Source organism: Capra hircus, chromosome 6, assembly GCF_001704415.2.
Source record: "Capra hircus breed San Clemente chromosome 6, ASM170441v1, whole genome shotgun sequence".
In the NCBI taxonomy this organism is placed as follows: domain Eukaryota; kingdom Metazoa; phylum Chordata; class Mammalia; order Artiodactyla; family Bovidae; genus Capra; species Capra hircus.
Genome location: NC_030813.1, coordinates 29,043,931 through 29,055,090, shown reverse-complemented (window position 1 = coordinate 29,055,090; position 11,160 = coordinate 29,043,931).

The window sequence follows — 11,160 nt, the reverse complement described above, 5'->3', positions numbered from 1 at the left end:
AAAAGGAAGGTAGAGTTGCTATTGATCATTCATAGGCATAACAGTTGATTTTGTAACTTCTGCATTGCTCCAAAGCATGATTCTCTAACAGACTCAGAGTAATCTCATGTATATTCCCATATATAATGCTATGTAGGAGATTTAGTCAATTTTGCTTGGACTGAAAATTCAAAATTCTGCCTAATATCTCTCTGCTACACACTATTAAATCACACATTTTCAAGCACTGTTACTTCCTTACATGCAGTCATATACCACATTAGTAATATTAGTAACGGAGTTCTTTTCTTCACAAAACAAAACAAGTTTTTGTGCTGTTATTTATATATATGGCCAGTTCAACCTGCTATACTCTTTCTGTGATGCTGAGGCTGGGTCTCTACACATTTTTCTTCCTGGACTCTTCTAGTCAAGTGGGAAATAGAGGGGCATAGGGTGTAGATTGAGGGTGGAATGGTACTTTCTTCACAGTCCAGCTTCTGTCAGGGGCTGCACCCACCTTGATAAGTCAAGCATCAATTGCATTCCACCTCATTTATGTTTAATCAATATGTCTCAGAAAAATTACAAGCTACTTTAGTTGCCTCTCCTTCAGCAGGCAGATTCTTTACTATTAGTGCTACCTGGGAAGTCCCTTGGTATTCCAAAAGATATCTGAATTATGAGTGCTATGATTCCTTCCACTTTTAGGAAACAAATATAATATATTAAACTAATGTTGGGGGAGTTTGTAATTTCCTCAGTTCTGTATTGTCACAGCAAAATTTGAAGGCAATGGACAGACCAGTGTTACAGTCCCATGTTACATCTCAGTTTTGTTTAGGAAGTAAAGGAAAATACATCCTCGAGGCATGAGGGTGGGCTGACCCAAAAGAAGAGAAGAAAAGAAAAGCCCCTGGCCCAATTTTGGCTTCTCTTTTTATATGTTTTTCTCCTCCCCCTGTGCTTGCCCTTTGTAAACTGGGCTAGCCAGGAGGACTGTTTGTTTTACTTGAGGTCCTCACTCCAGTCCTCAGACCTTCCTCTGTTCTATTTTTGTGGACTTTCCCGTCTTTGTCTTTTAGCCACCGCCATTCTGAACTCCTTTTTCCTATTCTAACTACCTAGTGCTAATATTCCTAGAAGTATCATAAAGTGTCAAATAAAAGCACCTCAATTAACTGGAATATGTAACCAAAAATAGATTTTTACCAAAGTTTTAAAATGTGTCTTTGACTACATTTGAATTAGTAATAGCAAATAATCACATACAAACCATCATTTGCATATGTCTAAATAAAGAATATATTTGTGAATCCCCATAGACTTTCTTTTTTTTTTATGTTTCATTTATTTATTTTTATTTATATTTTTTATGCTTATCAGTTTATTTTTTATTTTTTAATTTATTTTTTAAATTTTAAAATCTTTAATTCTTAGATGCGTGGGAGGGGGTTCATGTTTGGGAACCCATAGACTTTCAACTTTATTTTTTGAGACCAGACTTTATCTCTGTTTTGTATTTTGTATTTCACCTTAGAGACCTCATCAATCTTTCTCCCGGTTATCTTTTATGCTTTCTAATTTACCTCAAATCCTTTTCCTCTCAACTATTTATGTTTCTTTTCTCTCTTCATGGAATTACTGATAATGATAAATGAGTCAAACTAACTTGAAATACTTTATATATCATACTCCCCCTAGTAGTGCTAGTTGCTCAGTCATGTCCCACTCTTTGTGACTGCAAGGACTATAGCCTGCCAGGCTCCTCTGTCCATGGGATTTCCCAGGCAGGAATACTGGAGTGGGTTGCCATTTCCCCCTGTTTATACACAAAAGCTAGAATTGATGCCCCACCCATAAAAATACTTTTACTAAAATAAAACTGATTTAAAGATAATTTGTCTTTGATTAAGATAGATAATAAGAGTTTACATAATTAAAAATGGCAGAGAACTTCCCCAAATATCCATATATTGGCCTGTGGGTGAATTTCTATTTATCTCAAAATGTGTATGCTATCTGTTGTTCTGCTAATATATAATCTTTCAAAAATAAAAAGAGTAAAAACAATATTATGAAGAAAAAAAACAATTCAGAAGGAACTGGAAGATTACCTTTATCTTGCTTAACTCAACTCTGTTTTTTCACTCTATAATGCAGATAGAAAAATGATATTGTATTCCCAATCTGGAAGACTCACTTTAGCATTTGCACTTTCCCTGCTTTTCTTCTGGGAGTAGAGAATTTACTGGAGGACAAGGCAAAATGGGAGAAGATAAAATAGCAATCTCTTTAATCCTTCCCATTTTGTTTCTTTTTGGATGGAGAGCCTCTTTTACCACAGAGTAACATGAATCTTTAATGAAAGCAAATGTTTTTTATTTGAAAATTTAAGATTTTGCTTGGAATTATGAATTTAAAGTGGATTATCTGTTTATATGTAATCGAGAAATATCTGGAAATTTAATCATGTTTCATTTCAGAGTGATCAAAGCCAATTGGGATAAATACATAATAACAAAGAACAATTTTGATAGCGATTTATAGGACTGTCTTTACTACTACTGGCCAAATGTTAAAGCATAATATGACTTTTGGAGGTCTCTAGTGTTAGTTTTTATCTGTGTTTTAAGTTTATGGGTATCCCCAAATGAATAGTCTATTGTTTAGCTACACAAAGAGGACCATCCTATTTGATCCCTGAGGTGATCACTCAGAGCCTCAAGTGGGAGAGTTCATTACCTGAAGCTTGGCATGAATAATAATGAATGCCATTAGTCATCATAAAATTTTCCAACAGCTTTCAAAATTGTAACCACAGTATTTGATTCAGTGACCTCCTGTGACAGTCAACCCTACAAGCTGTGTACTGTGTTATGAAAAATAGTTTTTTTTCATTTATTCTGTATGAATATACTGCTAATTTTACATGCATTAGAGGACAATATACACATAACATAAACTGTTAGAACTGTCCAGATACTTTCTGGATATACAGTCATGATGAAATATAAAACAGAGTCGTTGAATCTTGAAACATTTTTCAATAGGAAAATTATCTTTAATACCTGTGGGTCAGGGCTAAGTTTCCTTTGCTTTCAAAATAGATCTTATATTGACATTATATTTATGTTACACTAAGACTCCATTATATGATTACAGTTCGATATAAAGTTACAAGGGTTATCACTTTTACAAAATATGAACAAAAGTTTTGCAACCAAGACGTGATAGTTTGGAACCGAGACTAGATAGCTTGAACTGTTTTGGTCAAATACTGTCTTTCCTTGTCCTACTGTAGAGTGTCCTTCCCTGATCCACTGGTGTTAGGCTTGGCCTTATGTCTTGCTTTGGCCAATGGGATGATTGACAGAGGTAACATAAGCATCATCCTTAAATCTGCTTGTCCAGTGTGGCTTGGTTTTTGCACTCTAGTGACCTATCATGAGAAGAGCAGGCCCCAGGGAGCCACTGCCCTCTATTTGAGTCCCAAAGAAGCGCATGTGGAATTGAGCTGATTAAACTGCAGTTGAGCCAAACTGAACCAACTTTCAACCTGAACCGAAGTTACCCAATCTACCCTGGCTAGAAGAGGTCAAGTTCTATCAAAAATTCAGATCTCTAAAAATGGGAATAAGTGCTTGTCATTTAAGTCTCACTGAGTTTTTGGGATACAGCTTTACTGAAGCAAAAAACTCACCAATAAACCATGGAAAACTGAGTTTTTTAGGTTTAACAGAGATTCTGAAGTTATTCTAAATTTACTTTCCAGCTCTGTCTTAGAAGGGAAACATAATTAGGAACCGGGCATTTCCAGTTTTAGCTGATTATTCAGGGTGAATTCCAATCTTTTTTTTTTCTTCTGGAAATAGCAGATTGAAAATGATACAGTTGTTGCATGAATCGTACTTTAAAATATGTGATATTTATGAAAGAGGAAGTGAGATAAACAGGATCAGTAAAATAATGTTTATCTGCCTACTGTTAGGCATTTTTGGTAGTCTAGATTTTTTTCCAAATTAATTCTCTGTGGATTTAAAAAAAAATTTCCGATTATCTAAGCAGAATAATATCTGTTGTTGTTGTTGTTTAGTCATTAAGTTGTGTCTGACTCTTTTGCAACACTATATACTGTAGCCCACCAAGCTCCTCCGTATATTTCCCAGGCAAGAATACTGGAGTGGGTTGCCATTTCCTTTGCTAGGGGATCTTCCTGACCCAGGGATCAAACCTGCGTCTCCTGCACTGTTTACCACTGAGCCGCAAGGGAAGTCCTCAGAGTAGTATATTATTTCCCAAATTCATTGCAGTTAAAAAAAAAAATCACTGACTATTCTCTCCCTACTTAGGTAAACTGCACAGGACTGTGCTAAATTTATTTTTCATAAAGAAATATACACATATCCATAAGTTTTCCCCTCTATGTTCTTTTTTTAAATTATATAGGTAGTATATATTATGAAAGGGTAAAGAAATAGGAGGGGTGGAGAGGAGCTCATGATACTAGCAATGACAATTGTAACTAGATCATGTAGTACTGAGAGTTTATAAGTTACTGTGAATGAAGTTGGTTCAATTTTTACAAAAATTGGTGAGAATATTAGATTAGGTGATCAATCACCTTCTTAATCATCCCCCTCCCCCCACCCCGGTAGAACAAGGCTCAGGAAATTTAAGTGAAGTTTTTAAACAATAGATCATTTTCTTGAACTTGGGTCTTCTGACCTTCTTACTTTCAATTATAAAAAGAACACTATTACTAGTAAATATGAACACACTTTTCCTGACATACAATTCCCACTGTCTAGGAGTTAAGCAAGGTCCTATTCAAATCTGGTTCACCGCAAAAGTTTCACACATATTTCATGTGCTCTTATATTAAAAATATCTTCCCATATCCATCTCTATCAATTCCATTCCTCTTCCAAATTATTCCTGGAAATGGGGTGGTCATTTTGTCCCTTGCTTATTTCTTGTTTTATAATGGTCAATCCAGTACCCAGTCCTAGAGTTGCTGTACTCCAGGTAACTCTTGGATTTAACAACTTCTCTGACTTTATCCTGCCTCTGATGTGTTCTAAAAGACCAAAATGTTTCATGCAAAACCAATTCAACAGTTTTGGTGCTGGCATGAGGCTCTCATCACCGTGTCTTCTCAGAGGACAGTTTTTTCTTTTCTCTGATCTCTGTCTCTTCAGCCTGTGTCTCCAACCTAGGAACATGGATTTAGAAATTAAAGAACTTGTTAATATTTTGCTGTGTGGTCACTAAGGGTGCTCATTTTTTTTTTTTTTAGTTATTTCTGTGGATATCCCCTAACTGAACTCATTTACATATTCTCCCTATTTTTGACATTAAAAAAATAAACAAAAAAGATGAGAATGAGAGAAGGCAAACATACAAAAAGAAAACATGACAGAGATTTGAAAGTCCTTGATTTATCTCAATATACTCCTGAAACAGTTGGAAAAGTCATTACTGATGTTCTTCTCTGATGTTGAAGTGTGAGTTTTCTGAGGAGAAAATTCTCTTAAATCCCATAATTTATAAATGCCTATTATAATGGATGGTGAAAGTTGGAGATTAGTCCTGTAGTGTCTCTCTACTTCCTTTCTCAGAAGGCTCTGGAAGTAGAGGGAGATTGGTCCAGATTCTATCCCTAGAGATGAATGTTATTAACATTATAGTTTTCTGTATATACTTCCTGATTTTTCTGTTTATGAACGCATAGGTGTTTTGTTTTATTCAAAATATAAATTGTCCCAGTACTTCTGAAAAATGAGAACAACAAAGATATTTTTTAATGTTTTCATGTACCAGCAAAGGAAACACACACACACAGACACACACAGACACACACACACACACAGACACACACACACACACAGACACACACACACACACAGACACACACACACACACAGACACACACACACACAGACACACACACACACACAGACACAGACACACACATACACACACACACACACACACACTAAGATGAGCAGAGTCTTTGTGATCCAGAGACAGAAATAGACAGGTGGCTTTCTGGAGTTCACCTCTGAAGGAGGAAGGGACTCCAATAGCCCAAGTGAAGGCCCATGTGGGTTAGGCCTCTGGTAAGAGGGTAAATGGGGCGTCTCCAGTGGCTCAGATGGTAAGGAATCTGCCTGTAATGCCAGAGACCCAGCTTCGATTCTTTAGTCGGGAAGATCCCATGGAGAAGGGAGTGACTACCTACTCCAGTATTCTTGCCAGGAGAATTCCATGGACAGAGGAGGCTAGAGGGCTACCATAGATCTATGGCAGGACTTCTCAAGGTGTACTAGAAGCTGAAAAGAACTGGAGTCATTATCCAGAGCTGTGGACTTTGAAGAGCTCCTTGGTTGGAGAGAAATTTGAGAGTGGAAAAATCGGTTCAACAAAGAGCCAGGTAAATTGTAGGACCAGCTGTGGGCTGTAAAGGCTGAAATGGCAAACAAATGTTATTTAGAACTGGAATACTCAACATCTTAAACTGAAGCAACTACAAAATATCCAGACTTGGGCTGGAACAGAGAGAAAGGAAAATAAATTTCAAATTAAGCAGAAAACAAATTTCCGCTAGAAATAAAATTACACATGAATATTTTGAAATAGAGGTAGAAAAAAATTACAAAATCCCAAACAGCTTACAAACTCTATAAATGAGCGAGGGGATTTCTGAAGCAATGAAAAGAAAATTAACATAGCTGTGATTTAAGTTCCTCAGGAGTTTATGAAACAAAACCTTTGATTGATAAACCACAAGTTGAAATAAAAATTAAACAATTAAGCATAACTGTGTATATATGTGTGTATATATATGTACATATATATACATACACATATCTTTAACATGTTACAAAGAATATTAAGTAAACTGAAAGTCAACTTACAACAGATAGATTAGAAAATGTAGAAGATTCTATGAAGGTTCACACAGTTTGAAGAATACCATTAATATTCTTGATCTCAACATTCTTAAGGTAGTTCTGGGAATAATCTTTTTATTGTGCAAAATACACAAAGCATGAAAAATATCATTTTAACCATTTTAAAATATACAATTCAGTGACATTAAGTATATTCACATGGTCTCCAACAATCATTATGTGCAAAACTTTTTCTTCTTCCCAAACTGAAGTTCTGTACTCATTACACATAACCCCTTCTTTTGCTCCCTCAAGTCCTAGCAGCCATCATTCTATTTTCTGTCTCTATGAATTTGCCTATTCTATGTACCTAATATAAGTGGAATTATACACTATTTGTCCTTTAGTGCCTGGTTTAATTCTCTTAGTATAATGTATTCAAGGTTCATCCATGCTATAACATGACTCAGACCTTCCTTCCTTTTCAAGGTTGAAAAATATTCCTTTGCTTATCTATTCATACATCTTGGTAGACATTTGGGTTGTTTCTATTTCTTTTTTGACCATTGTGAACAATGTAGCTATGACCATCAGTATACAAAGATCCTGTTTGAGTCCTTTCTTCTTTTTTTTTTTTGATTATATACCCAGAAGTGGAACTGCTGGATCATATTTGATTCTATGTTTAATTTTTTGGAGAACTGCCACACTGTTTTCCACAGTGGCTATATTATTTTACATTGCCACAGCAGTGCACAAGGGTTCTGATATCGCCACATCCTTATCAACACTTTCTTTTTCCTGGATGTCAGACATCCTAATAGGTGTGAGGTGGTATCTTGTGATTTGATTTGTATTTCCTGAGACATTAACAGTGTTGACCATCTTTATGTGTGTTTGTTGGGGATCTGTGTATCTTCTTTGAAGAAATGTCTATTCAAGTGCTTAGCTATTTAAATTTAATGTATGGCAAAACTAATACAGTATTGTAAAGTAAAATAAAGTAAAAATAAAAATAAATAAATAAATAAATATCTATTGTAAAAAAAATTGGATTCTTTTTTTTTTTAATGGGGAAAATATTTTAAAAAAATTAATCAGATAGTGTTGCTTGCTGATTGAAATTTCTGTATGGCTCCCTGCAGAAATAGAATAAAAGCATTGTGTTGACTGGTAGGGTGCTGCTGCATGATCTGGCTCTGCTAGCTTCCAAATGCCCTTTTCACATTCTGTATTCCCTGCCCAATCCTTCCTTCTTATCCCCCAAAATATCAAGCTCCTATCACCCAAGGCATCTATAGCTGTTGCCTCTTAAGTTTAAGGGTCTTCAGTCAACCTTGAAATAACTGATTTCTTCTTATGCTTTAAACCTCAGTTTAAATGCATACTATTTGGAGAGGTCGTCCACAAATACCCAATCTAAAGTAGGAACCCCACACAAATTCTTTCTTTTTCCTTAAGAGAACTCACCAGTATTTTAACATATACTCTTCTGCTAATTTATACCCCTTGTCTCCTCTTCTGGACCACGTACTCACTAAGTGCTGGGTTGTAGCAAGATATTATTGAGGACCTAGAGTAGTATTTGGCATCTGGTAGGTATAAATTAAATATTTCTGATTCCATGAATCAGTATGAAGAGGTATGAGACTATGCTGTGGGCAGGAAGATGTGGGTTACAGGATCTGAAGGGTCTTTTAATAGGCATATAGATGACACTGAAGTCACTGTCTGTATTGTAAGAGGTCTGATCTTGTTTCCAAATAATCCACACAGGCCATGACTATACTCCTTTGCACATTGTAATAAGCCTCAAAAAGCCCCAAATCAGATTTTTGGTAGCAGATAGGGAAATGGACATTCCTCATATTTCATAGATTTCATTCAAAGGAATGAACTTTCTTCCACCTTGAAGCCTGTTTATATGTATGTATATTATTGCAGTATGGTTGCTTTATAATGTTGTGTTTAGGTTCTACTGTACATCGAAGTGAATCAGCTACGTTGTTGTTCATTGTTCAGTCGCTAAGCCCTGTCCAAATCTTTGCGACCCCATGAACTGCATCACACCAGGCTTCCCTGTCCTTCACTATCTCCCAGAGTTTGTTCAAACTCATGTCCTTTGAGTTAGTGATGCTGTCCAACCATCTCATCCTCTGTCACCCTCTTCTCCTTTTGTTTTCAATCTTTCCCATCATCAGGGACTTTCCCAATGAGTTGGCTCTTCCCATCAGGTGGCCAAAGTATTAGAGTTTCAGCTTCAGCATGAGTCCTTCCAATGAATATTCAGGGTTGATTTCCTTTAGGATTGACTGGTTTGATCTTGCTGGCCAAAAAACTCTCAAGAGTCTTCTCCAGAACCACAGTTAGAAAGCATCAATTCTTCAGTGCTCAGCCATCTTTATGGTCCAACTCACTCTCATATCCACACTTGACTCCTGGGAAAACCATAGTTTTGACTGTACGGATCTTTGTTGGCAAAATGATGTCTCTGCTTTTTAATATGCTGTCTAAGCTTGTCATAGCTTTTCTTGCAAGGAGCAAACTTCTTTTAATTCCATGGCTAGAGTCACCATCTGCAGTGATTTTGGAACCCAAGAAAATAAAATCTGCCTCTGCTTCCAATATTTCCCCATCTATTTGCCATGAAGTGATGGGAACAAATGCCATGATCTTAGTGTTTTGACTGCTGGATTTTAAGCCAGCTTTTTCACTATCCTCTTTCACCCTCATCAACATACTCTTTACTTCCTCTTTGCTTGCTGCAATAAGGTGGTGTCATCTGTATATCTGAGGTTGTTAATATTTCTCCTGGCAATCTTGATTCCAACTTGTGGTTCATCCAGTCCAGTATTTTGCATGATGTACTCTGTGTATAAGTTAAATAAGCAGAGTGACAATATACAGCCTTAAAGTGCTCCTTTCCAGTTTTGAACCAGTCTGTTGTTCCATGCCGGGTTCTAAATGTTGCTTCTTGTACTGCATACAGGTTTCTTAGGATGCAGGTAAGGTGGTCTGGTATTCCCATCTCTTTAAAAATTTTCCACAGTTTGTTGTGATCCACACAATCAGATGCTTTAGCATGGTCAGTGAAGCAGAAATAGATGTTTTTCTGGAATTCTCTTGCTTTTTCTATGACCCAACAGATCTTGGAAATTTGATTTCTGTCTTTTCTAAATCCAGCCTTGCATCTGAAAGTTCTTGGTTCACATACTGTTGAAGCCTCACTTTAAGGATTTTGAGCATTACCTTGCTAGCATGTGAAATGTGTGCAATTGTACTGTTATTTGAACATTCTTTGGCATCGCCTCTCTTTGGGATTGGAACAAAAACTGACCTTTTCTAGGCGTGTGGCCATTGCTGAGTTTTCCAAATTTTCTGGCATAGTGAGTGCAGCTTTAACAGCATCATCTTTTGGGATTTGACATAGCTCAGTTGGAATTCCATCAGCTGGACTAACTTTGTTCGTAGTTTTGCTTCCTAAGGCCCACTTGACGTCAAACTCTAGGATGTCTGACTTTAGGTGAGTGATTATACCATTGTGGTTTTCCATGTCATTAAAGCATGGTTCACTGGAGAAGCAAATGGCAAACCACTTCAGTATTCTTGTCTCAAAAAATCTATGGATAGTATTAATTAAACCTATATATATATATATCCTCTCTTTTTGGATTTCCTTCCCGTTTAGGTCACCACCAAACACTGAGTAGAATTCCCGGTGTTATACATTAGATTCTCATTAGTTGTCTATTTTATACATAGTATCAATAGTGTATATATGTCAATCACAATCTCCAACCCAAATTATTCTAATGCAGAAACTGGGGAATAAAAGGACAAGGGAGCTACTGAGCAGATGGTGGGCCTCAGAAAACTATCTTACTTGGAGCCATGCTTTTTCATGAATGACAGGGACTACAGCTTGAACACTCTGCATCTCCCAATTCACCATTTTTTATTACAAATAATATTATTGTTGTTATTGTTCAGTTGCTAATTGTGTCTGATTCTTTGTTACCCCACAGACTGTAGCATGCCAGACTCCTCCATCCTCTACTATCTTTTGGATTTCTTGGAGTTTGCTCAAAGACTATTATATTACAATATATTCAAGAGGATGTGTCTCAAAATCTTCAATTCAATCTAAAAGTGTAATTATTTTCTTATTCTATAGACCACCTCACTAGGTCCTAAAACTATGCTGTAAATAGTGTTGCTTCTGACAACAGCATTTTCTTTTTCAGTTTTGAAAGAGAAAATAACACTAGTCTCCCTTATTTAATTT